Genomic DNA, 25,570 nt, shown 5'->3' on the forward strand with positions numbered 1-25,570 from the left:
TGTGAATCACAGCATCCCTCAGCTGACATAAGTAGTTAAAATAGTTTTTTAAAAAAAAAGTTAAAATAAAACTTTTTAAAAGTTCAAGTGAAAAATGAAAAAAGGTTGAAAAGGACTCCCCTACCGTCTAACAATATTAAAGTCTGCCTCAAATTTACAAACGTACTCAGCAACATCAAACGCGCCGGCTTCAAACACACGCGGCAGCTTCAAACCTGGCAGCTTCAAATGCGGCAGCTTCAAACACACGCGGCAGCTTCAAACGCGGCAGCTTCAAACACTTTTGTGGCAGCCATCTTGCACACGCTCAAAAGAGCACAACCTTAGAAACCTTAGGCAGGCACCTTATCCACTAGGCTACACAGAAGCTTTGTTACAAAAAAGAATTATTGGAATTTGCAGACGTTAAATTAGCCCGTAGAGGGAGCTCACACCGTCCCATAAATGTACAATAATTGGAACATACTGTAATTTAAAACATTTCTCTATTAAGCTCTCTGTAGAGAGGCTACAGAGGTCAAAGTAGAGCATTCCTTACTTCACACCAACCTCTGCGTGCCCATAAAATTTAATTCAAATTAGACTCCATTGGCCACGTATTTTGTAGCTCCAACAAACAGAAGAAGAGGTGTTTGGCCATGTATTCTCCACAACAAATACGGCTTCTCATCATCCTCATTTGCACCTGATGCTGGAACAAGAAAGTCTATGTCAGAACACAACAAGAACAAAGATCTGTCAGTCGGAATTGTCATGGCAATGCCCTCTATCTCCCTACACATTCCTTCTGTTCAGGCAGCAATGGTAGTGCTCTTTTTATAACTTGACTAGAGCTGCTCTTGCATCTCTCAGGTTTCCATACTACATGTGGTGCTTTCAAAGAGTATTATAATAGTGTGCTTGGTATTCAAAGGTTGATGATGGAAAGTGTTAGCCACTGGATGTTCTTTAATGAAGCTACGAGTAAACAATGACCCAAATTCCTCTGGAAATGTGGAACAGAACGACCACTCTGCTGAAGAACACTTGCAATAAATGTGAAGGGGAAAGGAATTTTCTAATTCCCTATCACAAAAAATACACTGGAAAAAAAGCAATGCTTTTATCAGGGAAGGTTCTGAACACATAAATTAATTTACACCATGCAAACTGAAATGGCATAGCACACTTAGCCTGTAAAAAGGAGGTTACCTTCTCTCAGCCTGAGTGCACAACAGAGCAGAGCAAGTGTGCAATAAAGTAAGAAAAAATGTTAGCAAAGAGAGATTTTATTTGACTTATCATAATTTGGGACATTCTAAGTATTGCAGAGATTGATCAGAATTTGATATTAAGTTGTAATTCCTATATTATAACACAGCCAGAAAACATTTCATTCTTTTGATGGCTTTGGAAATGGAAGTGCCTACATCTTTTGAGATTTGGTGCCTCCCATTTTGAAACAATAAAGTGTAATGTTATTTTAATTTTCTTAGGGACAATGTGATTGTTCTGAGAGACACATACTCAAATCATCAAGAACGATAAAGTAAAAAATATTAGTATGACACATCAGAGCAGGAATGGCCTTTTTGTTAAATCTTCCTGTAGTATCCATATAACTTACTAGACTTACTAGACTATATTGTCTCATGAGCATTCAGCATGATCATATGCTTCATTTTCACCCCCATGCATCCCACCTACCCCAAAGATAGAAGTTAACCTTACATTCTTTAATTAAAACAAAACAATCCCCCAATCTCCATCTTTTTCCCTCCAGTACTATATGATACTGACATACATTAATATATCTTCATTAATATATATTCCAACACTGTCAATGTTCAAATCCAAAACTGAAGATTGTTTGTTATATCCTTTCACTCTCTGTAGCCTGTTCTCACCCAGTTGCCTCATACACTCTTGAAGGCTCTGACCCAGCAACATGTATTCTTCACAGTTAAACATATTAAACCAGTTGAATGTAGTCAATTAAGCATGCACTTTTGTGGCTTCCTGGACCAGAGGAAGAGTGAACTCCATAAATGAGAGTTGCAAAACAGTACTGTGTTCTAAAATAGAATAAAATTTAATAAAACTGTAACAAAAATTTGGCCATCTGATCACAACAACTTGAGTTGTGGTGGAGAAAGCTCAGAAGTTTATTCTAACCAGGAAAACACCAAGTACTTCTCACAAACATGGGTATTTATCAACAGAGTTTGAATGTTTTGGTTGCCTGCAAATCTGGGCTGAAAATCCAGAAAGAACAGGACTTCTAATGCAATCCAAAATGCATTTTGTAGGTATAAAGTTAGGATTTCCTACTGGATTTTCAGCATTCCTGCCTCCAGTCCTCTTTGAAATTAGAAGGTGCAGCACTAAAAAAAGTATGTTACAAAACAAAAAATAGGCTTTCCCCCCCCACCACCTTTGAAAAGCTCTAATTAAAGATTAGCTCCAGTTTTAGCTGTAGGTCTGGGTGAATAGTTGCTACACAACTGGATAATCCATTGTTACTGATCTAGTGCAGTCTCACCCACAGGTGCCAGCAGATATTTGCAAGAGCTGGTCCTCTCCTCCTCTTCCTGCAGAGGTCACATAAAGAGTTCCTAGTAAACTCATATAAAGAACAAAACCATTCAGATTTGCTGGTTAATTTTTCCTCCTCTAGATTTATGTCTATCTAAATTTGATTTCTTGCTTAGTAATACAACCTTGTTCAATTTCTCATTTGAAGTGGTTATATAGAACTTGAGTTTAATGCACTAAATGAAAAATATTCCCATCTTTATACCTTTAAGCAGTTATAAGACGAAATAAAATTATGTAAAATAGAAATTAATAGCTAATAAACTTAACAGAATCCAAAACAAACCTGAAAAGAGAGTTCAGAGATAAGACTACGAGTCAGTGTCTTTTGTGTAAAAGCTCTGTTCTCCATCACTGCATCCATTACCTCCCATGATGCAGACTGAATAGAGGGCTAATGCCAATGGGGAAAAAGGGACCAGCTATGGTTACGGCTATAGTTCAAGCAAAGAATAAAGTGTCTGCAACTGCAGTCCTGTTTTTTGAGTGCCCCCAGTCGTGGTGCTTGTGTACCCTCACAAGCCTCATAAGTAGCCAGTTGCTGGCTAGAGTTAACTTTTGGGAAAAGCACAAGAACCAGGCAAATGTAAGGAGTTATTTCTCCAACATCTTCTCCCAGCCTCCAGGAATTTGCTGCTAAGGAATTTTCTGAGGCAAAGGTGATGTCTGTGCTTAATAGCTCTCACCACTCCTTCTGATTGCTTTGTGAACTTCTGTAAACTTGCAGCATTCACAAAGTTATGCACATGAGTGAAAGGTACAGACTCCAGACAAAATGCAGTAATTTACTATTGCTTACAAAAGACATACTTGCTCTGCATTTAGCTGTAACTACCTAGGCTTGACTGGAACAGATTTTGAAGAGCAGTTCATAAGTATCTTCAAGAAATTAGTGTAGTTATTTAAGGGCATCTGATTGGCATAAAATGACAAAACTGCTGAGAAGACGATTAGCGAATCATGCCTTCCTCCATCAATCTCTAGATTCATGAGCTGCACAAGTTCTCCAACCTCTGTCAGATATCACACTGGCCTGGACAAGATAAACTGCCTAATAAAAAAAATCCTAAAGTCATGCATAACTGTAAATTTGCCACAAAACTTTTATTAAGCCAGCTACATTTCTTTCCAAAGCGTCGTGAGCTGCACTAGAGTCACAGCTGTACAAAGCATCATTTGGGCTGTAGCACCTGAACATTGAGACATGGAGAGAGATTTCTTGTCTGGCTTTTTTTTTTTTTTTTTTTTTTTTTTTCCTTAACAGGTTAAATGTGAAAACCCAAAGAAACTAAATAATTACTTATCTGGTACACACAGTATGTGCTACTTATGTTTAGGGACCATCTGTGAATGTATTTAATGCAGCAAACATTCCTCGTGTAATAACAATGATCTGAAGATTGATATTTGTGGGTTTTTCCTTGAAAATAAGTTTTTTTAAAAAAATTCCATTTCAGTTGCCATGCTAGAATCCTGGAGGTCAGTTTATTCTAAGCAGGTGTCACTGATGGTGACAAAGAGATATTTTAAGAAAGCTTATTTGTGTACAATATCCACAGGCCATCCACCTCAATTATTTATTTGAATTTTTCAGTTAGTGTCTAGCTGGGCTAGCAAAAATTAAAAGTGTAGCAAAAATAAAAGTGTAGTAATAATGCAGTATAAACACCATTTTCAGTGCATGATTTCATTGTCCTGACACTGTAATCACATCTAAGATGTTGTATGGAATTTGCAGCATTTTGTTGATTCGTGTTTCTGCCTTGTACCTGGTACTTTGATTCTACTTTCAAGCAATTCTTCCCATTTTCATTTTATTAGATGGTTGCAGGATTTTTTGTTAGTTTATTGATTTTCCTTTGCACAGCTAAGGGGATACTTTGGAATGGAATGTATGATTCTGGCAGAATGTTTCCATGCCAGCATTCCCAGAAACCTACTTGACCAGTTTGTCGGGGTTGTTTTGTGGTTTTGGTTGTTTGGGTTTTTTTGGGGGGGATATTTTATTTGTGTCTTAGTAGCTCAATTATAGCGGTCTGCACAAAAAGAAATAAGGAACCTGCCCACACCTTCCAGGTAACATCTGAGTGCTGACACCTTCTCACAGTTCTTCAACATGCCTGTAACAGTTCTCAATATTCAAAGGATTACTTGTATTTTAAACTAATCTAAGTTTGGAGAGGCAGCAAACCAATGAGAGTAATTCTCACTAGCAATTCAGTATGTGTGCATTTTATAGCACTGCATTTTCCGTGCACTTTAATACAAGAAGATTTCTCAGTGCCACTAAAGTCACTTATTTCACTGAACAGCACCAGGGGGAACAAAAAAACAGATTGAAAAATAAATAAAAGAGGATTTGACACTGCTGCACCCAGCACTTGGGTTACTACAGATCCCACCCGCAAACACATCTGCAGATGGAGAGAGCAGCACAGTAATGCTGAACTGATTCTACCTACCTAGAATGACCACAAAGGCAAAACAGGAGGGCAGCAGCCTACAGTCTTTAGAGAAGATTAATAGTTTCAGTATTTAGAAAGTGCCTGGAGCTATAAACCCATTAAAATAATCACTGTTCCTTCTTATTCTAATCACTTATCAGTCCACCTGCACACTTGTGGATCACGTTTTCCAATATAATAATATCTGTTATTGTATTTCTTGACTAAATGGATTCTACAAGTCAACTTTACACACCATTTACAGTACTAGTAAATGTAGCTGTAGATTAGTAATTGCAGCTGCAGGCATTGATCCTATACCAGAAAAACCTGACTGGAAATCATACTTCACCACCAGCTCAACTAACACAATAGCAAACAGAAAAGAAAAAATTATTGCAGCAACTAATTCGTAATGATGCCGTTAGTCTAAAACAAATTAACTAGTTATTGATAATTCTGTTATTAATATTAAAAATAGTGTAATTCAAATGAAACTGGACAATGAGACACCATTACAAATTTCCCTCATAACAAATTTCTTCTTGGGATCTAAATAACTTGTTTGAGAACCAGATTAAATGTAAAGAGTGTTTGTAACAGGATTATATGAAAGAGGAAGGCATGCCACATCTGAGCTAGAGAAAACCTTGGAATAGAAATGGCTTGAGCAATATAACAAAGATTTTCCAACAAAATTAGATTGTCATTCTAGAACCAAATGCTGAATTAATGAAAACTAACATCAAACAGGATTGCACAATTTGCCCTATGATGGCAGGTATGAAAGTCACAAGACACTCTGATCAAAGGAAGAAAAGGTCTGTAGGTAAACAACTCAATAACACTCACTTTCAGGAACTCTGCAGAAACGAAGTTCAGGCTGGCAAAACTCTGGGGCCAGAATCTCCTGTCATTTATTGCTGTTTCCCTTGGCAATAGCGCCACTGAAATCAATACAATTACATCAGGAGAAAGATGAATCTGCCTTCTAGTGTTTCATGAAGCTGGAAGACAAAATTAATGGAAAGCCCTAATATAATATAATTGACATCAATGCCGTGGAATCTGTCCTGCACACGTATCCATCAGCTTTGGTCTTCTGGTATCATTAATTGTTTTCAAAGTAAAAAAAGTTAGCTACTAGAGTCAGGGAAGTGAGAACATAATTGAACATGAACAACAGGAAAAAAAATATACTAATAACAACAGGAAAATGTTTATCATATGACGGTGGGTATAACATTAACTAGTTATTTGGTCTATCCTCAATATTAGTCTAGAGCATTTGCAATAATAGAAGTTGACTCCAAAATGAGATATTGTTTCCTAGTATTACATTGGATATTAAGAGATCTGAATTATGACAGAATCAAGAACTCTTCATTCTTTGTTTTTGTTTTTCTTTTCCTTTTTCTTTTCAGGTGACAGAAATTGGGGGTTGTGGAGGTTTTTTGGGGTTTTTTTTTTGTGCAAAGCAGGTAACCCATGTGCTTTGCACATCTGGAAACACCTTTTTAAAAATCAAATCAAACTCCAAGATCAGCTCTCATTGAACATCCTTACCAGAAGAGTGGGTGGCATTCTTAAGACAATTATTACTGATCACCTCTTAGTGACACTTGAGAACTACTTGAACATTAAAGGAAAGGTCATACTGAGCCCTATGTGCCATCTTTCAGGGCTCCAAAGCTGTAACGGAATCATATGTATTAACTTGGTCATATAAATTGTTCTTGTTGCTGTTTCTGAGCTGTGGAAACAAACAGGTTTAATTTGCATTTCAGGTTGTTGAATGGGATCAGTTGGTTGATTGCTATTGCAGGGGGAAATAATGATTTCTGCTAGTTATATTTTCCAAAATTACATCAGGTGTAGCTTTTCTGAAACTGTTTCTATTATTAAGAAACATTTTTCCTTCCATACAGTTTTGAGGATTGGAAAGACTTTCATTTTTACTATTATTTTTGTCAAAGTGAAAACGTTACACCAGTATTTTCCCTCCTCTCTCATCTCAAGTTCCTGCATTAAGCTATTGGAGTCTCTGAAGTAGGACAATCTGCTTTAAATGACTGTGTTGTATTATTACCAAGCATATATAGGCTATATTTGAGCATTCAGATGTTTGCATTTTCTAGAAAAGTTCATCAGTTCAAATGTAAAACAGGAAGGAATTTTTCCCAGGTTGCTGTATGCAATTTGGACAGATGTTAAGGTTTTGGTAAGGTGTAGAGGAGAGTGAGAATGGCTGGCGTACACCAAAAGAAAAGTCAGTTGGCAAGTTTTTAAGGATTTCCAAGATAGCTTCTTTTCTTGCAATTTCCTGCTTTGAATAACCAGTAATTTTTTACTTCAAACCTCTAAGTATTTCAAACAAGGAAGAAGTTAATATATTGTTTTTTAAATGAATCGTTTGTCCAACTCGAATGCAGACAAGAGTGGTTAAGTGTATTATTTATTGTTAGAGGTTACCATAGTTCTCTTCTTGCAGTAACAGAGCAAGATTTAATATCAGTGTTGATGGGGAGCAGTGACTCAATGCCACCAAAATGACGATTGTTACTATGACTTTCCACTACCAAAGGTGTTTAGTCAAAACAGTAGTCAGGGAGGAATGTAACATGGATGTGCAAAGGATTTTATACATTAAAAAAATCTGAGTTAGTGCAACAGGTAACTGCAACACAAAATTGTTGTGGATGTCTATTTATGTAGGAATAGTACAAGTAAAGTCCTGTTATAAAGGACAATACAATAAAACTGTTACAATGTTCTATTTCATTCACAAGACAGATAATTTAAATGTGTTTTCATTGAGCTAATAGATTTCCCAAATCCAAAACTAACTCCTAAAACATGTAGCAGTAGGTCTGTCTTACATTAATTTTGAAAGGAATTAAGCTTTCTGAAAATTAAACCTTCTATGAATTAAGAATATGGCAGATGGCTGAAAAAAATCTAGGACAAGAAAGTCTTTTTTGCCTTGCATTTAGCCACACCTGACACCTCTAATGATGAATCTGTTTTAAACATACATTTTAGAGGGAAAGATCCTTTATGAACTGAAACTAGAGGTCTAGTTACTCTTCAGGAAATGAAGAAAGGGGTGAAACACTAATTTACAGAACAGTTCTTTCAGCCTCTGGACCTCAGTCCTTCCCAAAGACCTGTGCAAGTGCAGGATTTGGATCCTGCCTCTGCAAATAGCAGCATCATGAGCACAAACAGCAGTGAATAAGTGATTCATGTTAACAAGAAACCCTATACTGTCTGATCATTTTCCTTCTCAACACATACAAACAATAAGGAGCTTAATAAGCAAAATACATTGTCCTGATTAGAAAACAATGTAGATAGATTTTTCCTCCACAGTTGGGTTTTATGCAATAGAAATTCCAAAGTGCTATTTAAGAACAAATTTGGTGCTAGTTTTCATATGTGCTATTTTTAGAAACATTAAAGGGGTGATTATTTTTCCTGTTACTGCTTTCTGAGAGCAGTGTGCCAAAAACATAATGCTGGTTTTGCAGAGCTATATTTAGCTTTTTTTTTTTTTTTTAAACTGTTACCATCATAAAAAAAAAGATTTAGATAATATCTTTCACTGGATAACTCCTCACCCCAAATTATCTTTTGTTTCTTTAAACAATTTATTCACATTTATTCAAACTGTAAGCTTCCCTTAAGGACAAATGTCTACTGAATGCAGTGCATCATCTTTCTACACAGCTGTCCTAATTAATGCATGCAAATCTACATTTCTGCCCATAATTTTACTGTGATTTGGAGAATCTAGCCTATGAGTTCTTACAGTAGCATAATAATGATTTAATTCTTTATTTTTTAAATCTAAAAGCACATAACATTAACATAAGCAGTTAACTCTCATAAGTCTACTTCATCGATACAGTATTTTGAGCATAGCTTTTGAGTTTCTGGGAAATATTCAACATCAACTTCCACATAATCAACATACCACACAGGATTCAGGTCCCAAACACATGATATAGGGTCATTTTGGACCCCTTTGCAGGTATGGTCTGCTGCAAGTTGCCAGAAATAGGTGACCCAGTGTGTTGTACCTCACACCATTCCTTGCAGATATTTCAGGCTCCTTAAGTAATTTTGTTCAGGCACCTGAATCATTCTCACTAGCAAAGGACAAAAGATAAGACAGAGATCCAGCAGCACAGCACCTGATCTAGTTGACTCGCACAGTACTTGAAGAAGGTGTAAAAATGATACAACTGATGTTAAAGGGTTTCTCGTGCACTCCAATGCACACAGAAGTGGCAGCAGATTTTGAACACCACTTCACGTTTTGTCCATCTTGAAGCACCAAGAGACTGCGGAGTTTCTAGCAATGCCCTAAGACTGCGTGAACCTCAGCTTGGCTCATAAGTGCTCTCTACTAGTAGAGAACAGGGTATCAGAGGCTGTTCACACAGTCAATGCAGCAACCACCTCTGCAAGACTCTACGTGGAAAAACAGCCTTTCAGAGGATGGCTAGTATGGATCAGCAACAAGACAGATCTTTATAACACTGTGAACACAAGTCATTTTGCTATCTTTGCAAGTTTACTGCTATTCTAATGTTTTCTGATGCATGTGTAAGAAGTGTGTAAGAATTTAACTCACTTTTCAGGCTTTTAGTCTAAGCCTGTTATTCTGTCTTAACACATCAGAGACTGAAAGCAAAAGGTGGTCACATCATGATATGTTTCAAGTTTAAATTGAAGACCTATCCTTTACATTAAAAGAGTGACAGAGACGAGCGTTAAATCTGAATAATCAACAATAAATGCCCAGGAAGTAAATTAGATTAGAAACAAGACTCCTTTTCAAAAACCAACCAACCAAAACCAAAACAAAACCAAACAACTATATATATCATAAATTTATGTTATATTTATATATAGTGTGATGTGTCACCTCTGGGGGGGATGGTGGCTGCCAGGGCTCAGATCACCTTAGAAACAGCATATGACTGCAGCAGCCCCTTGCATCTCCCCCAGCCCCAGGGTTGAAAGAACAGATCTTGCCCCAGCTTCACAGTAATATATGACCATATTTTGGATTTAATGATTTCCATTTGACACATTTTAATTCTAAAAAACATCCCATACTTTTAAGAAAGGTCACTTAGCTCTGTCTGGGAAATTCTCACTCATCAGGAAGCAGGTCTAAAAGGCCTATGTATTTACATATGTATGCTGAGAAGGAGAGAAAATGGGCTGTCTTAGAAACCATCGGAAGAGATAGAAGTAGAGGTGACAGTGTAAGTATCAGAGACACAACGAGCAGTAATGTCATTAATGTAAGGTATTTTCCAGCTAGAAATCGATTATGGAGTCATTTCTCAGGAAGATCGCTTATCAACTCAATTCAGATAATTCTTCATGTCCTACAGGTGGAAGCCATGCTAATAGACGGAAATGAGGGTTCTCCCCAGCTGATGAAGTGAATATTAATGAGAATTAAGAAGTCTTTCTTTGGCAGAACTGATTGAAACACCTGTGACAGGCACCTCTGTAGGGCTGGTACAGATTTAAACTGTAACTCACCCAGACTCTTTCAATTGCAGGGTATACTGCAACAGAAGATGTGTTTAAATACAGTCAAGCACACATAAAAAAACCCATTTTTTATTCAAAATACCAAAAAACAGATCATAGCATTAGACTCAGCCACTTTCTGAGTATTTGTTGCATGTTGGGCAATGAATTCTGCTTACTTCTCTTGCTGTCTGAATGAAGGCTGACCCTGAAATGACCAAACCAGGAGCCTAAACAGCCATGGAAATAACTTAAGGCATTTTCACCCTCCATTTAGTTTAGATGATTCTTACTGTTAGAACTGCTATTCCTACAGGATTAATTATAAATAGTTATCTACTGATATCTACAGTAATACATTTTGCTTCTGAGCATGCACCACTGAGTTTTATAATGGGTTATGTATACACTGCAAATGTTAAACAATATTTTCATTGATAAATGACAGGCAACTTGTATTTGCATTTCCTGTGAGACTTAATGATGCGGTGGAGTAGCTATATGGAAACTGGAAATTCATATTAGGACTTTGTGCCAAAGCCACCCCCAGTTCAGCAGGCACACTGCTCAGTTACTTCATAGAATTTGAACCCATTTACTCTATGCTATTCCTTGGTTCTGACCATACTTTTGGTGATCCTGCCACACATCCATCACTAGAAGCTACTTTGCTGTAATGATGCTTGTAACACTCGCTTCAAGAGTGCTTAGAAGTTTTAGGAAAGCCACAGCTACCTAGGACACATCTACTCAAGAGTTAGCTGAAACTTAAAGCCAGGAACAGTAGAAGGAATAGAACTTTTTCATGAAAGCTTCAGTTTATTATTTGTGGAACGCCAAAAACTAGGCAAAGAGGAACTAGAAAAAATAATTTGCATTTTCTTTGCTAAAATTTTACTTTCAGAACCAAATTAAGGTAGCCTTCTCTCTTTAATTCCAAGTCCTTCCAAAACTACTGAAAAAAAAATTCCCCATATTTACAAGCTACTACATATTTCTAAATAATACCATATATTCCTCATTTTCCTCATTTTTCATGGTAACCAAGAATTTTATCTTCAAAGTTCAAGGTGAAGGAGTTATGTGGCCACACTTCCAACCACATGGAAGCTTCAAATTTGTTTTTTGTTTCTCCACTCTCTTTCCATGAGCCCTGTCCATGGCACAATCTGCTGAATTCATTTTACAGTGATATTTTTGTGTTTCTTCTCTCATAGAATTTTAATGTGTTTAATCTGACAAACTTAAGTGTAAAATATGCACAGATACATTTTTCTGAGCTGTTTTGAAGTCTTAGAACCTCTGCCTTACATACTTTCCCTGAAACCAATGCAATTACACCTGATAAATATTCTCCTAATTTAAATTTGAAAAAGATATCTCTCAGGTTGAGTATTTCCAATCCTCTGTAAGTTAATATACAATGGGAGGCAGTATAATGGAAAATTAAGAGTTAAAACAAGCTTCCTAAAAGGAGAAATTTGTCTGTGTTTGATAGAGCACTAGCATTGTCCTAAAATAATAATAATAATTAATAAAAAATTCCTGAAATAATGGCATCTTCACATTGGTGACACATAATAAAAGGAGTTTTCTTGTTGGCACCAGTGGAAACAAAACTAAAGAGGAGAGCACAAATGTTCACATATAACCTAAGCAGGGACCTTCCCTGTGGCCCTTGAACAATATGGTAGGAACATGCAGGATCCACTGCATACCCGTTGAAGCTAAACCTTATCAAAGATATAAATACATATTGCTTTAACTTTTCGTACATCTGTGCAGCATCTGTAGACAGACTCCTTTGACAGAAGCTTACAAATGGAATCTAGATATTAATTTTAACAACATCCTCATCATCAAAAGCAATTTCTGTCTGTGATATTACTAACCCAGCACCACGTACCACATGCGACCTCCACTCCACACAGCATTCCCACTGCTATCTGCAGACCAAGAAGGTCACATCATTAACTGACTTGCTTCATTATGTAGCACGTAGATGGGTTGAAATCAAAACCACATTTAAGCCATGGGAGTGAAACTGTGTGCAACCCCAAACTTCATGGTTAACTCTGTGTAACTTAAGCAGTGCCTTGGTGCCATTTGAAAGCTAATGTATGTTTATGTCTAGAAAACTGACAAAGAAAAAAAACACCTTTAAGAGCATTTGTACAGCAATTCTGCTCTCAAATGAAGTTCACATCTGTGTAATAATCCAGTGCACCCTCGAACACCATGCAACATGGAACTTAAATGGAATTTGATGGCACCTAAACCTTTGCAGGATCTCTACATGGGACAAGTTTCATAATTTTCTTTTCAATCTGATTCATGTGGAATTTATTTTTAAAAAATAACACTAGTAAATAAAAAGCTATTTTACATTTTGTTCTACATTGGCTCTGCAATACAATTCATGAGAAAGTTAGTTTACATTCCTCCCCCTCCCCCCATTTGTAACTTGTCAATCAGAAGCAATTTGATTTTTTCACAAACTATATTTCAGCACATAAATATATTCAAATGTTGAATTTATTTATCTAGTCAAAATCCCTGCTACTTCAGCCATCTTAGTGTGAAGCAGATAGGAGTTTGAACTAACCCTCCCCAGAAGTGGGTGTCCAAATGTCTAACTTCACTGGAGCAGTGTTGGGTGGCCTGTGCTAACTGCCCGTGGGGAGACTGTCCAAACTCTACATTCAGGTTTTCAACAAGAGGGTTTGTCATTCAGGTTTATTTCTCAGAATATTAACATCCCTGCTTAAAACCAATAATTATCAAAGTGAAGTTTTTAAGTACACCAAAATGAAGATTAAACACCATTAGAAGTGTGGTGTTGAAAAAAAATACTAGTTTTTGGTTTTAACAGAAATGTTGTCTTATGGATAAGACCCTGGGCCTGAAGGAATTTAGATGCATTCCCTGTGCTGTCACAGACCCTGCCTGTGACCTCTGGCAAGTCATTAAATTGTCTTGTCCTCAATTTCCCCCGTTGAAACAGGGACAGATGCAGCTCCATCTGTACTAAGGGATGTGCAGCCATGTGGCCACAACCACTTCATGCAACATGGATATATAAACCAGTGCAGCAGGTCCTAAGGAGGAGGCGTAATTCCCTATTACAGTCTTCATTGAGGAGGTGTAATTCCTCCTTAGGACCCTTTGTCCTCCAGTATAACAGTTCCCCCATGAAATGGAGATCCTCATCTGTCTTTTCTCCAAACCTTTGTCCAGCTTGCCAATTTACCATTTCAGACCAAGAGTTTTTCTTCATAATGTTCCAGGAAAGTGGGTCTTATCCACAGTTTGCACATACAGAAACCCCATCACATGCAGTAACAGTAATCACAACTGTGATTAACCCATCTCTTGCCTTACATCCACTGCAATGGCTCAATAAATAGCAGCTGCCCTAGCCAAAAGAAGGTCCTGGGATGCTGCTACTCAGAACCAACTCTTGTTTCCTGCTACTGGAGATTAAATTGAAGTGGGTATGGCCCCAGGGCTGCAGAAGCCAATCTCTTTTTACCACTAAGCAGCTACTTATGGAGGCAAAAGGCTCTGGTGCATAGCACACCTTGGCCCTTAAATGAGCTGCCATTTCCACAAAGGCTGCCGATTCTGAATGAAAATGTACAGTTGAGCAAACGGTGACCTTGTGAATACATCTCCTTCCAAATACAGAATGGTCTTAACAAAGCCTGTATAAAAACAGGCTACCGTTTCACTTGAGTGTGTTTGTTTAGCTCCGTGGACCCATAAGAATGGCAGCAGAGGGAAAACATGTAAGATAAATTGTTCTGTATCCCAGTAAAAGACATATGCAATCACAAAGGAAGAAAGAAAGCAGCTAATTCTGAATCTTTTATCTAGTTGAAAACTGACCTTCCTTAGCTTGAAACTGCCTGTAGCAGTCCCAGGACAGGTTGTTCTGACATTCTTTTAACATCGTTTCATCAGCACAGCCAAAACTAATCACAAGAATATTACCCGATGACAGGTGCATTTATTCTGTCAATTAAATCAGATGGTTAAATCGAAATGTGCCCCAAATCTCTCTTGTTTGCATTATCCATATTGGCATTTCTTGGCTGTGGTTCATTGCTGGCTGGAAGTCATCCAGCTCCTGCAGAGTCACTTTGCGATACCGTGCCAGCGAGCTTCCATGCTCTGCAGCAGCGGTTACACCGAGACCAGCGTGGTCCTACAGGACTGACCTGAAACATTACATTGTTTCACTAAGATTTTTTCTTAAAAGAAGAAAAAAATAAATCCCTCTCAGGGAAAGAGACTTAGATCACCGCTTTTGAAATGGAAAGGATGTATCACGGCACACCTAACCAAGGGTGACATGAATGCTTTAAACCGGAGAATGGAATAGAGACTTTTAACATTACCAAATTACTACAATGTAAGAATACAAAGTAAAATCTAACCTCATTTTAAGATACTTCTTTACAACGTATTCGCCGGGGGGTGAGGAGGGTAGGGCGGGGCGGAGAAGAGGGAGGAAAGGAGGAGGAGAGAAGGAACGTGTTGCTTCTAAACCATCGGAAAGGTGAGAAAAGCGATGGAAAGTAAGGTATAACCACAACAGAAATCAGCAGGAAGAACTGAAGCACCATCCTACTACCTAATTACTCAAGAAGTCTCCAAGCAGAAAGACTGCTTTTTGCATCTTTGCTGCAATAACAGTTGCAGTGGAACAAGCTAAGGATGCAGCCAAGTTTTTCATTTTGGTTTTGTGGTGTACATGTCAGTGTATTTCAGGTGTGCTTTCTCTTCCCTGCAGTAGTGGTGGGCTTTGCATTAACAAAAAAATTAGTCCTTGTTCCCAGTATTATATTCGTGTGTTATTAATTTGTTGACTGCTCAACTCACCCCTATATTAAAGAAGTCATACCCCCTTTTGTCACCAAGAAGAAATGCACCATGGCAGGGTGCTCAATCCCAAGACAACATTACTTTGGCAGAACAGGTAGATACAGTTTGCTGTTTCAGGTCCCCAGAAAACACCCGTTGTCTCCTGAAATCTTTCCCAGCCTGCAGTCCCATCCTTTGCCATTGCATCCTTCCCAATTTGGAAGAAACCCCCCCACCCCTGCCATCTCTTCTGTACCAGAAGATAATGCAGAACATTCCCTAGTGCAGTCCCATGTAAAATATGGGTCAAACCTCAGGAATATAATCAATATAAATGGAAGGATAAATACATAAAAGCTTGGGGTTTGTTTATTTTGGTGTTTTGGTTGTGGTTTTTTTTACGTATTATTTCAACTTTTGCTTGATAACCTGAAGCATTTCCCCTGCAGTCTAATTTTGCCAACCTTCACACACTTGTCCATGGGTAAAACTATTACCCAGACAAGTCTCTCTTAAGAGTTTCCACATAGTCAGAGAAATATCTTCTAGTGCTGAGTTTTAAAAATTTGTTACCTTTCTTAAACTGATAAATAACAGGTTTAATCTGGCAATCAAGAACATCTGTGCAACTCATGGGAAAGCTAATATGAGTTCTGAATAGCACAGAAAATAGTCCTATAAAACATCTATGAAAAGTACATGCATATTTTACCTTTCACTGCATGGTATCTATCTAGCAAAGACTGAATACTGAACAACATGCTAGTCAGCAGTTTTTCAATGCATTACATTTCTAACCATTCCCAAGGATTTAGTTGTTCATTTTGCGCTTGCTCTAGAGGACCTGCTGTGGCCAAGTCCACAAAAACACTTGGAAAATTAAGGAATGCAATTTTCAAGTTCAGCAGTTCAGTGTTAGACTTAGGTACTACAAACCAGGAGTTTATTCTTTAACCGTCCCATTTATCCAAAAGACTAATCATGTCATGCCATACTTCCACGCACATGCAGTCTCCAAATCCCAGATGTGGCTGCCTAAGCTCAATGCCATTTCTGATAAACCTCAGCTATGTAACCTTGAATCAGACTGCTCTAAAAATGGCTATGTGAGGGAGACCTGTGAGAATCCTTGCTAGGGCCTCCTTCTCTTTGCTATTTTTAAAGGAGCTGCATTTGTTGTCAGGACATCTGGACTTTGTCCTCCATCCTCTCCTCAGTTGTGCCACAGACTTGCCAGTGCCTGGCCATGCCCCTCAATGCTCATGAAGTAACTTGCCTTTCTAGTTTGACCTCAGACTGGCCACTTTGCTGTGGCTTTGCCTGGTGCCCTGTTGCTTGTCATCACTGGATGGGAGCTTTTCCCATCACCAAACAAGACCTCACCTTGGCTTGCTCCAGTGTTGTGGGACTGTGCACTTCATCTGTGAGATCACTGCCCCTGCCAGCCTTGCTGTCACCTTAAGTTCCTGGCTTGCCTGGAGCAGCCCACCATTGCTGCTCCCTGGCACAGAATTAACTCAGAACGCATTTGTGTCTTTAAATAATAATAATTTAAAAAATTTAATGAAGTCATCTTTGTTCCAAAAGTACAAGAGTGCCACAGGGTGTCATTCATAGCAGCATGTGCCTTCAAACACAATGAAGTCATGATGGCACAAAGAAGCATGAAGCCTTATGTCAGATCAACACAAGCATAACTCTGACATCTCAATACATTTTATTCCAATGGTCCTAAAATAAAGTAAAAATGCATAATTAATCATTTCTATCAATTTCCCATTATTCACTTTTTATGAGAAACATCATAACAAGGTTCTACTTATAGTATAATATTAAATACCTGAAAATTAGTTCATGACCTATTTTCTGATTGATGTGGTTTTGCATTCCAAAGCCAGTTATAAGCTAATAAATATCATAAATCTAGTTATTATTATTTAAAGACAGGGATTAATAAAAACTAGGTGCTTATTATTTCATCCTAAGGCCAAAGCAAATTCTTATATCTGTCCTAAATCCAAGAGGATGCAAGTACAATTTTTCCGCATAAGCATGAAATTGTAAGATGGCTTTAAAGTGTCAAACACACATTGGTTTATACAATAGAAAGCTATGTAGAACAACAAGACTCTGTATTAAGGATGACACCACTTATCTTTTCAGTGCTGTTCCCAAGACTTTTTCTTTCTGCTCTAAATTGTTTTGATACTACTTCCTAATTAATCTATCTTTAAGAAACCCAGTAATATCCATCAAAGTATAGCTAAGTATATGATCTTCATTTCCCTAGCTGTGTACTTTCACCAAAAATGTTAGTGGGGAATTCTGTGAACAATGCTGTATATTTTCCACAGGGGAATAAAATAAATAAATAAATAAACGTATTTTGTATGTGCATTTGTAGGATGAACACAAGAAAGTGCTTTAGCTGCCTGAAAGATAGGAAAGGTTATAAATTCTTTTAACATAACTGTCTGAGCTGAAAGGCCTGCAGTGTAGCCTGTTGGAGTTTTGTGCACAAATAATGCACTCTTACAATTAATCAGCCACAGTAACTCTAAAGTTTAATCAATGGACTCATTAAAAAAACAAACAAACAAACAAACAAAAACTGTAAAAGTTGCCTTTTCTTGTAGCTCCCAAAAGTGCAGAGAAAATATGAATAGGTAATTCAAAGCTTAAAATCCATATCTTTACCATTTCTACCCAGTTCCACTGGTCAGATACATCCTTAATTTGTATTTCTCTATGTATATTTCAGGGAGCTATCCCTAACTATGAGAATACTCAAGTCCCTCCCAGCAACTGATGGGTAAATTCCATTTATTTTATTGACACACCAATAGAATATAAAACACAATTGGGAAACTGTGGGGTTATTTAAACAAAAATTTTAAATTTTACTCTGAGAGACCTTAACAAACAGTTAGTGTAAAAGTGCTATTCTCATGCAAGACCATGCAGAGGAGACAGTAAAAATACATAAGAATAATGAGAGAACAAGTGAAGCAGAAGTCACAGTATGATTACCCTTTGCTTTCATTACATAATATCACAGTTTCCTAAGACACTCAGTAACATCTATGATTTTTTAAAAAGTATAATATGCATTATACCTTTGTTCCTGTCTAACAAATTATGTATCTGTTAAATTACACATTGTGCTTCAAAAAAAAGCAAAACCTCTCATATATACCATGTTTTTATTTTCTCCTGCCTTTCACATCCTTCTGATGTACCAATAAAACTAATGCCTATTTAGGGGAATACATTTGGGATGACAGTACAGCAATATTAAGTAAGGCATCCATGTGTTTCCTCCTTTTGCTGTACTGTTTGTGAGCGCCCCTGACTCTTGGTGGATTAGAACCCTCCCCAGTTTGCCTGGTGCTGAAGGAATGCCTTTTGCAGGTGGTTTGCTGATATAACGCAGAACACAGATTTCAAAAAGCTGAGATCCCTAGTACATAAAGCAGCATTAGCTCCTTGTTTTCCCATACAGCACAGCCCATCAAAGTCTGCTCTAGGTTCTTACTTTGCAAAATTATCTTAAATAACATGAACCCAGTGAATGCCTGCACTCTGAATACCTAAAAGGAGGACTAGGATTTGCAGATCTAGATGATTTTGATCATACTGTTGGTTTTATTTTTAGGTGAAAGCCAGGTGGCAATAGGCTGATATCACATAATTTTTTTTAATTATTTTTTTTTTCCCAACAGGCTTCCCCATCTTAAATGCTAACTCAGGACTACCTACCTACAGCATACAAAGTAATGAATCTTTAAGTACCACAAAAGTCAAAGCCTCATTTAAAAGTACCATTTAATTTCCATTCAATTTTTTTGTCCAGCTTGAGAAGCAGCAATGAGGGAAAAATGTATGTAAACCAAAGAAGTGTATCAGCTAAAAATTGACACTAAGTTAACCCACCATCAGAAACTATGTAATCATGGGGAGGTTTTGTGGGTATCCATGGTTCTGAAGACCCTCACTTCTCTGTGCTCAGTCTCTACAGAGATTAAGGTATAGGTGCTGAGTGTTTAAAAGAAGAAACCTATGATAAAGAGAAAATAAAAACAATACCAGTGGAGAAACTCTAAGTTTATGTTTTTATGTTAATGTGCTAGTAATAAAACAGCGTCATTTGGGAAATCATAAAAAAAAAAAAAGAGAAAAAAAAGAAGAAAAAGAAAAGAAAAGAAAAGAAAAGAAAAGAAAAGAAAAGAAAAGAAAAGAAAAGAAAAGAAAAGAAAAGAAAAGAAAAGAAAAGAAAAGAAAAGAAAAGAAAAGAAAAGAAAAGAAAAGAAAAGAAAAGAAAAGAAAAGAAAAGAAAAGAAAAGAAAAGAAAAGAAAAGAAAAGAAAAGAAAAGAAAAGAAAAGAAAAGAAAAGAAAAGAAAAGAAAAGAAAAGAAAAAGAAAAGAAAAAGAAAAGAAAAAGAAAAGAAAAAGAAAAGAAAAAGAAAAGAAAAAGAAAAGAAAAAGAAAAGAAAAAGAAAAGAAAAGAAAAGAAAAGAAAAGAAAAGAAAAGAAAAGAAAAGAAAAGAAAAGAAAAGAAAAGAAAAGAAAAGAAAAGAAAAAGTGTTAGGGGATCTCCAAGTTAGAGCATAGAAGCTTTCTCTGCAGATGGAGAATTTAAAAGAAGCAAAATGATAACCACATAGTCAAGAGACTAGAAAAGAGACCTTGATGTTTGATAGTTGTAATAACCTGCAGAGTGCTCTAATGGCTCAGGGATCAGGTGCAGAACTACAGCAATAACAAGAGCTGAATAATTATCTCAGCCATATCTGTATAACCACAGTCCCAGAGTATGAACTATATAAGGAGGCTTCTGCTGCCTCTCCAAGATTTCCTGAAATGTTAAATCACTGAATTGGGAGTACTTCCAGCATTAGTACTGCCCAGTTAGAAAGAAATAAAGCCCAGAATCCTCTAGTGGCAGTTCTAATGTCTTTGTTAATTATGAATTATGGGTAAACATGCAGACTCACAGAGGTCACGGCTGTCAGCAACAATACTTTTCAAGAAGGATTTTTATGAGGGTCTTTTTCATTTTGCCATAATGTCCTTTATATATACATAAAACGCACCAAGAATACAAAAAATAGTGTTTGTTTTTAGGGAAGGTGTAATTATTTTTCACTTGTTTTCTACCCTCTGTAGAGTCACATCTTCACTGCCAGTACAACCCAGTTCATAACTATAGGCTCCTCTGTGAATAACAACAGCTGTACAGTTCCAAGGACCCAGCAGAAAGAGTCACCAGGGCTGGGGTTGGGTTAATGATCAGACACTCTGTTAACAAGAAAGTAGTGGGTTTTGCAGCCAACGGCCAGTCAGGATCCCATCAGTTGTAGTCACCTTTCACACACAGTAGAGAAACAAAAGCTGCATACAGTATGCTTGATTAACCTCACTTAAATGGCAACGCTGATCTCAAATCTGTCCCAGGAGTGTATATAAACAGGATTAAAATTATATTATGTGTGGATCCTACCCAACAAAAGCAACTGGCACAAAATCATTTTAATTACGTAGTAGCGGCTGTAACTCATTCAACTTTGGCATTAATTCTTCTCTGTCCCACCAGAGAACTTTTGGGAATCTCTAAACTGTGGAAAGAGTAAAGGAGATTCAGAAATAGAATTGAACAACATGTTGCCATAACCGTTGGGTAGTATGTAAAAAAAGGCTACATGGAACTCGGAGACATTAAAACTAACCGTGTGAAGTACTTCCATAGAGGGTATAATCTTACAGTTTTCAAGGTAGGCGACAGACTTGAAAGAAATTGCATTTGCTAGGGAAGTTTTACATAAGTATAATTCAAAAGATTCCTGTCTAGTTTCTAAGAAACCTATGACTGCCAGCTGAGTTGCTGGAAATCTCTCCATGAGTTGAGAAAACACGAGACTTTCAACGTTATATGGTTGCAACCCAGGTCTGAGTCCATGAAGATAAGATTGTACAAGACACCTTTTCAGGACTGCAGCCTTTAACAAAATCAGAAGGAGAACTTTCTTCTGGCTCCAGAAATCTTTTGCCCATTTCATGGGGAGAGTGTAATAAGAAACCATACGATAGTTCTGGGTCAAAATAACCTGAACTCTTGTAAACCCTTGTTAGCACATGTACAATAGCTACAGTTTAGTAATGATGCTGTGGCTTCTATTTACCCATAGTCACTCTTGTGCACCAAGGAAACCAATCTCAAATGCAACCTTTCACAACATGCATTTTTTTTCCCAAATAGTGACAAATATTATATAAAAAGAAAAACAGAAAAAAAAAATCTTAAAATTCATTTAGCAACTTGAAAGTTTGTCACAGCACTATTTATGGCCAACAAAGTTTAGTTCTCTAGATTGTGGCAATCTTGGAAGGATGAAAAGTTCTCAACTCTGTGTCATATCAGAAAACACAGGTTAGATAGTCCATGTGGATGATTAATACCAACTCTCATCATCTAACCTTGTCCCAGACAACTGGCATTAAGAAATTAAGGTAAAAAATATTCTGCCTTCTTAGCAGAGGTAAATCCTTTCCCCCCCCCTCCCCCCCATTAAAATTTGTTTGCAACAACCTCACTAAGTCAAAGAAAATCTGTCAAAGAAAGGTAGGGGACAACTACAAAGCCTCTTCAGTTTCATGGAAGCAACAATTGCAGAGATAACAAAAAAGAAGAGATTGAAATCCTTATCACTTTCCTTGGCAGAGTATAAAACCATGTAATCTGCAGTATATTCTATAGGGGGCACATTGGCAACATGGGAATGTCATAAAGATAAAAACATATTTTTAATACCAAAAAAGGTAAGAAGACTGACCATTATGTTACATAATAAAGATAAGTCATGTGTACTTGAATAGTTAACAGATGGACTAATTAGAGGCTGAATTATTTGTGGTATAACTGATAGCTGGTGAAATGAAGGTTACTGAGGGAAATGGACTTGACTTTGGAAAAAACAGAGGGTATTTGCAGAGCTAAGGCAAACTGCTTCTCAAAAGAAAGGGTTAACAAGCAATGAAAGAACAGAAGTGCATCTAATTAAAAGGCATACCAAGGCTTGCAGAGAGCATACAAGGGTAAGCAAATAGCAGAGACCACATTTGTGTGCAATACATGAAGAGGCAAGTGTGGGATGATGTATAGATAACCAGTACAAAGGGCAGGGTGTCAGGCAGGTAAAATAAGCTTCCATCTTGAAAAGATAAGGGGATTTTTGGCAAAAATTCTACAAATTAATATATACAGGCACATATAGAGGAAAAACAAAGATGTGAAGAGGACAGGAACTATCTGTTTGAAGGCATCTATGAACAGGAATATTGTACAACGACTTGGTTCCAGAGACAAAAAAAAACATATGGACAAAAGTTAATTTTAACAGAAGTTCAATGTCATCTCATTTAAAATAGTTTATTAGCTTGCATGATGACCTTTGGAAATATCTCCTCCTGCCAAATTGCCAGTATGAAAAACACTCATGGGAAAGATAACATTGCTACATAGGTAGATATCATTGTTTAACCCCAAAAAAAAGCATAAAGGGTCTAAAATACTAAACGCACAACTGAGCTAAGAATTATTCTTCTAGGATAGCAACTATTACATGTTTGTGGAGCCCTCACATAGCTGGAACCATCACTGTCTGGGTTCAGATACCACAATGTGAAGAATGGAAAGGAAATACTTATAATTTTTATACTTATACAATTATACTTATACAATTTTGCAGGTGTAGCTCTGGATCAGTACCCATCAACAGACTGTAGACTCCAAGTAGGAAACTTAAGTAAAAAATACAATTGTGTACAGCATAATTCAGACTTCAAAAATTATCATCAAATAGCAAGATACTTATAAAAAGAGATCTAAACTAGAAAGGGCATTATTTTAGTGGACATGCATTCAAGAGCAGTTACAAGTATCAGAAACAAAGCTAAAAGGAGTGTAAAATCAGCTAAGTACTATTCCTAGAACAAAATTGGACAAGCCCAGATGAGAAGCACAAAGTGACTCAACCTTACAGAAGGCTTGATAGAGATTCAGATGATAGGGCAAAAAAAAAACAAACTTGAAGCACCTCCAAGTGTACATGTATACACACACACACGTGAGTATTGAGACAATGAAGATGAAAGTGCTACATATAAAGGATTCTTGCACAAAGATAACCATGCCATAATAGTCCACAGCAAGAGAGCAGAAACCTTAGGCACAAGCCACAGTGCCCATTTAAGCATTGAGAAAGGCAATGAAACAGCCATACTAAGGTATTTTATTTTAGTCAGACTGAATGATGCCACAGAAGGTCAAGGGTTAAATCCAAACTCTAGTGTAAAGCAAATGGCTGAACTACAGTGAAACCTTCTCTTTAGGTATGAAATACACTGCTGTAAATGTAACAACAAACACACACACACTGGAATCACACCACATTCCTCTGGTTTTGGATCTAAGATGGGTGCATTTTTACTTCAGTCCAATGAAAGTCAGCCCTGTGTAATGGACTACTTTCCATAGAGTTTGGCCTAACACACCATTGACATTGATGGTGTATTTTCCTTGATCAAAAAGGGCTTTCAAACAGCATCTTCTGCATATCTAATTGAGTTGCCACATGATGCTGTAGCAGCAATGTAATAACACTTCGTAAATCATATTTGTTTGGAATGGGAATCCTGATGGATAATGTCTCCTAAAGAAGCCACAGTTGCTCTCATTTCTAGGTTGAACACAACATGGAATCGTCCAGCAAAATGTTATTTAGGGGCATTGGCTCAGAGACTTCTCTGAGGCCCCATACACAAAAAAACCCCCATTGTGCTGGAATTTGGTAAATCTGTTGACCCATTAAAGAAAAAAAGAAAAAAAAAAAAGTGGAATGCAGTAGCTGTAAAAAGTTATAGAAGTACTTATGAAAAAGTAATTATAAGCAGCTTCTAAACAAAGCAGCAAACCATTACCTTACATGTACCCTTTCTTTCCCCATACCCAGCAGAGACAAAGCTTTGCAAGGAACATATTGGATACATCGTTTTGCCCATGGCAAAATAAATGCAGGAGGCTGTCCAGTCTTGTCTGTTGCTCTTGTTTCTTGGCAGGGTCCCTGATCTCAGATACGGCCCCAGAGCTGTTGATCTGTCTCATGTAACCAACTATGCAAATAGTTAATTTTTTCAAGCTGACAACCAAACTTCAGAAAACCTCACAACAATACTAGTGGCTTGGATCAACCCAAGAATAGTCTTTACAGTAAAACAAAATTACCATTTCACACTCTAAGAAGGAAATTAGATTTGTTACAAAATGAAAGCACTTTGTTGCAAAATGTAGAAATGAAACATTTCTAGGGTGGGTGGAAAAAAGCAATTGAATCTGAACTGAATTCACAAATAATTTTGGCTCCTCAACTTCACACAATAAGCCTCTTGGCTGATTACTGCAATTCTTAATTAGGAATGAAGCCGCACTCACTGAATGAGGGCAAGCATATATATCACAGATGTTAACACCCTGAGGAGCACACACTGAGCACTCTTCTTTCTGTACTGACTTTCGTCCCTGCTAAACTTAGAATACATGAAAGCCTTTACCCTGGGAGTGGCCAACCGTAGTCCATGAGTCTGGTCTTAACCAGCAGAGACAATACTGAGCCTGCAAGGAGAGGTGCCAGTCCTGCTCCCAAAACTGCCTGGATGAGGGGCTGGCCACAGCACACCACAGGTCTCTTTCCTTCCACACATCTGCATTTCCTTCCCAAGAAAACTAAAGTATGAGGAAAATGTGGTCTCAACCAGCACATAGTTAAGATGCAACAAGACTATTTTCCTCCAAGATTACTCAGTTTTCTAAAGAAAAGTGGGTATGAGGGACAAATAGAAGAGAAAACACCATAGCAGCAGGTCATCAGCTATGGGGCTCATTCTGACAAGCAGAAGAATGAAAATGGAGTTACTACTTTAGAAACTATATGCCAACACATCATCTAGATCTACTTTTTCTTTACAAAGTAGCTTAGATACATACACATGCACACATGCTCAAGTCAGACTGTGTTTCAGACTTGCAGGTAAACAAAGACAGAAAAGGTTTACTGAAGCAGGATGAAAAGGAAAAC

Source organism: Apus apus, chromosome 3, assembly GCF_020740795.1.
Source record: "Apus apus isolate bApuApu2 chromosome 3, bApuApu2.pri.cur, whole genome shotgun sequence".
NCBI lineage: Eukaryota > Metazoa > Chordata > Aves > Apodiformes > Apodidae > Apus > Apus apus.